Source organism: Colobus angolensis, unplaced genomic scaffold (genome assembly GCF_000951035.1).
Source record: "Colobus angolensis palliatus isolate OR3802 unplaced genomic scaffold, Cang.pa_1.0 Scaffold3, whole genome shotgun sequence".
Classification (NCBI taxonomy): domain Eukaryota; kingdom Metazoa; phylum Chordata; class Mammalia; order Primates; family Cercopithecidae; genus Colobus; species Colobus angolensis.
This window is the reverse complement of record NW_012116265.1, coordinates 17,049,476-17,054,272: the sequence shown is the minus strand read 5'-3', so window position 1 is coordinate 17,054,272 and position 4,797 is coordinate 17,049,476. Positions and strand designations below refer to the sequence as shown.

General features: G+C 42.2%; 1 protein-coding gene across 1 annotated transcript in view; it reads left to right on the top strand.

The window, feature by feature from the left end:
• Window positions 1–4,797, top strand: part of LRRC74A (leucine rich repeat containing 74A) — a 46,557-nt gene that overhangs the window by 19,279 nt on the left and 22,481 nt on the right. The gene's annotated exons all lie outside the window — the stretch shown is intronic.

The following is a 4,797-nucleotide window of genomic DNA, read 5'->3' as shown; positions in this document are numbered from 1 at the left end:
CTTTACAACGATTAGAAGAACATAGAAACAACTAACAATTGGCTGATCTCAGGAAGGCTAATGACTGTTAAGTATGGCCCAGTAAGCATAAATGGTCCAAAAGCAATTGAAAAGTACCTTTTGGGTACTATGCTTATTACCTGGGTGATGAAATGATCAGTACACCAAACCCCTGAGACATGCAATTTACCTATATAACAAACCAGCACATGTACACCTGAACCTAAAAGTTTTTAAAATTCTCATATTTGACAACAATACATTTGAAACATGCATATCATAAAAAGACACATAACCATGAACAACCTTAAAAGACAAGCAACAGGCCGGACATGGTGGCTCATGCCTGTAATCCCAGCACTTTGGGAGGCCGAGGTGGGTGGATCACAAGGTCAAGATAGCAAGACCATCCCGGCCAACATGGTGAAACCCCATCTCTACTAAAAACACAAAATTAGCCGAACATGGTGGTGTGTGCCTGTAGTCCCAGCTACTTGGGAGGCGAGGTAGGAGAATTGCCTGAACCCAACAGGTGGAGGTTGCAGTGAGCCGAGATCATACCACTGTACTCCAGCCTGGGCAACAGAAGGAGATTCCATCTCAAAAACAAAAACAAAAGACAAGCAACAGACAGGGGGTAGACATTTGCAGCATTTGTAGAGTACAAAAATTAGTATTCAGAATGTTGATAAAAGATCTTAGCTCAATTAGACAATGATAAATAGCCTCAATAGAGCAATGGTCAAGGCATATGCCTTGAAGAAAGTCGAGTGCCCAAATCTCTTTACTAATTAGAGAAATGAAAGGTTCTCCTTGTCATCTATTAAAGCTGTGAAAGTTTAAAGCCAGTGAATGTCAAAGGCTGCGGACAACTGAGCAAAATAAGAATACTTCTAAGCTGCCGGGCACTTTTGAGAACAACTTGACAATCCTTGGTAAACTTGAAAATGTGTCTATTCTCTGATGCAGAAATTCCCTCCCATGAAGAGGAATTGTCTCAGAGAAGCTGTCACACATACACAGAGAAATGTGTGAGGAGGTTATTACAGCATCGTCATAAAAGGGAAAAAAAAATAGTAACAACCTAAATAGTCATCCCCAGGCAAATGAGTAGAAAAAAGGAAGTTGTCACAGGAGTCTAAGCAAGACAGGAAAAGAGCTTGAGCTCAGGGAGGAGGTGGGGATAGAGAAGAGTGAATGAATTCAGAATATATTTTGGGGGTAAAGCCAAAAGGACTTGCTGATGTAAAGAATCGGGGAAAGAGAGAGAGAGATAGACTCATGGTCATTTTGCTTCAGCTATTGGTTGGATGATGGTGTTGTTTACATGGATGGAGACAACTCAGGGAGCAACAGAGACAGGACGGACAGGAGATAGGAGCCCCGTTTTCCATTTTGGCTACGTGATGTTTGCAATGGCCATTTGACACCTACATAGAGAAGTCAGGTAGATGGTTCACTGTATGAGTTTAGAGCTTGGTGAAGAGAACAGGGCTGAAGATACACATTTGTGGGTCATAGGTATACAGATGTATTTAAAACCATGAGGCAAGATGAGGTCATCTAGGCAGGGAGTGTAGACAGAGAGTTGAGTAGGTGGCCATCGAACTGACCTTTGGGTCACTCCAACGTTTTTAAGTTTCACAGAGGAGGAAGAGGAGCCTGAGGAGTGGTCAGTCAAATAGGAGGGATACCAGAAAAGTGAGGTGGCAGGAGCCAAGGAAGGGAGCAGTTCAGGAAGAAGGTCGGCAGTTGCGTCAAATGCTGTTGAGAGGTCAAATAAGACAAGGATAAAATAGTGACCATGGCACTTGGCAGCATGGAGAGTTAGTGGCTTTGAAAGTACTATTTTAACTATTCACAGTAACAAAGACATGGAATCAACCTAAATGCCCATCAATGGTAGACTGGATAAAAAAAAAAAAAAACATGTGGCGCGTATACACCATGGAATACAACGCAGTCACAAGAAAAACAGTGAAATCATGTTCTTGGCAGGAACAGGGATGGAGCTGGAGGCCATTATCCTCAGCAAACTAATGTAGGAACAGAAAACCAAATACCACCTGTTCTCAATGATAAGTGGGAGCTAAATGATGAGAACACACGAACAGAGAGGGGAACAGACACTGGGGACTAGCTGAGGGTGGAGGGAGGGAGGAGGGAGAGGAACGGGAAAAATAATGAGTACTAGGCTTAATACCTGTGTGATGAAATAATCTGTGCAACAAACTCTGTGACACAAGTTTACCTATATAACAAACCTGCACATGTACCCCTGAACTTAAAATTTTAAAAAAAAGAGGAAGTGCTGTTTTAGTGGAGTGGGTGAGTATGGAAACCCAACTGGAGGAGGTTGAGTTGAAAATGGAGGCCTGGCACAGTGGCTCATGCATGTAATCCCAGTGCTTTGGGAAGCTAAGATGGGAAGCCAGGAGCTCAACACCAGCTTGGGCAACATAGTAAGACCCTCTCTCTACAAAAAATTCAAAAATTAGGCCGGGCACAGTGTCTCATACCTGTAATCCCAGCAGTTTGGGAGGCTGAGGCAGGTGGATCACCTGAGGTCAGGAGTTCAAGACCAGCCTGGCCTTAAGGCAGAGGTTGCAGTGAGATGAGATCCTGCTAAAGCCTGGGTGACAGAGTGAGACTTCATCTCAAAAAACAAAAAAAATAAAAAACTAGCTGGGCATGGTGGCACATGCCTATAGTCCCAGCTACTTGGGAGGCTGAGGTTGGAGAATTGCTTGAGCCCAAGAGTTAGAGGTTATAGTAAGCTGTGATCATGCCACTGCACTCCAGCCTGAGCAACAGAGTGAGACCCTGTCCTCTAAAAAGAAAAAGCAAATAGGATGCAAAGCAAAAAGAACACTATAGGCAACTGCAGAAGTTCTGCTGGGAAAGTTGGAACAGAAAGAGGGGGCAGGAGCCAAGGGAGACATAGAGTCCAAGGAGGGTTCTTAAGGATGGAAAATGCTGAGAGGAAGAAAGAAGAAACTGATGCTACAGAAGAAGAAGGAGGCAATTACAGGAGCAAAGTCCATGAGAAGGCTGCAAGCAATGGAGTCCAGAAGTGCAGAGCTCACCGGCCTGAGAGAGCAGGAGAGACAGTTCATTCATGGAAAAACAGACAAGGAAAGGGTGGTGCAGGTGCAGGTAAGTGGATAGATTTCATGGTGGCATTTGAAGCCTGTCATTGCTGCTATTTTCTCAGTAAAGTAGGAGGCAAGATCTTCAGCTGAAAGTTCAGTTCATGCCACTAGGGTTGATGGGAGGGCAGGAGGTATAAAATACCATGTAGGAGGGAGGAGCAACATGTAATGGAAGCACCTTTCCATGTCGGGCAGTTTGAGTTTCTGTCTGAAAGCTGAGGTCATAAATTTAACGTGAGACAGACTGTGCTCTCTTTTTTGTTTTGTTTTTTTTTTTTTTTTTTTTTTTTTTGAGAAGGAGTTTCACTCTTGTTTCCCAGGCTGGAGTGCAATGGCGCGACCTTGGCTCACCACAATCTCTGCTTCCTGGTTTCAAGTGATTCTCCTGCCTCAGCCTCCCAAGTAACTGGGATTACAGGGGTGAGCCACCGTGGCCAGCCCCAGGTCTTTTTATATTCTTGAGTAAAGTTTTAGTTTCTTCTATTATAAGCCTTGCATTATTTATATTAGGTTTATTTCTAGGTCTTCTATTATTTTATCTTATGCGAACAGAATGTTTTTTTCTATCACATTTTCTAATTGGTCATTACTGGTGTGTCTGAAAGCTATTAATTTTTATACATTGATTCTATATCCAGTCACTTTATTAAATTATCTTATGAGTTCTAACATTTTGTTAGTTAATTTTACAGAATTATTTAGATAGGTGACTATATCTGCAAATAATGATAGTTTTTTCTTTTTCAATATTTATATCACCTAATTATTTTTCTGGTTGCATTGGCTAAGACCCCTAACATAATGTGTTAACATAGTACAGAAAGCTCTTTGTAAAATACAAATCGCCCAGTCCTATCCCAGTCTGGTGAAATCAGAATCTTTAGCAGGAGAAATCTTGGAATCTGTGTTTTTTCAAATTTCACAAATAATTCTCTTACAACCAGCTCTGTACTATCTGTAACCACTGATTTAAATACAAGAATTTGAATAACTAATCACCTAGTTTTAGGCATTGACTAGCTTATTATCTCACTTTATTGGACTGCTAACAGACACAACCAAACAAGTATTTGTGTTCCAGTGAATGCATTCATTCATTCATTCGTTCACTCACTTTATTAAGGACCTGTTATGTGCCAAGCACTGTGTAGTTGGTAAAGATACAAAGCTTATTGAGGGTTCAAAGGAGGAAATTTGGGAATAAGGCTCTATGTCATGTACTTCCCAGAAATCACCAGTGTCTTACATTGCTTAGCAGGACCACAACTCGGGTAAAGTGAGTGAGCCACTTGCGTTGGTCACAAATGTAAGGAGTGCCAAAATATCACGAGGAGCAAAATATCAAGACATTAAATAAAAACAGCATCCAACAGGGATAGAATGGACTGAGGTGAATAAGGTCTAGTCATGTGTGTGCAGGGTCAGATCCTGTCTCTATTTAAAATTATAAACACACCGGGCATGAATCCCAGCACTTTAGGAGGCTGAGGTGGGCAGATCACGAGGTCGGGAGTTTGAGACCAGCCTGACCAACATGATGAAACCATGTCTCTACTAAAAATACAAAAATTAGCCGGGTGTGGTGGTGCACACCTGTAATCCCAGCTACTCAGGAGGCTGAGGCAGGAGAATTGCTTGAACCCAG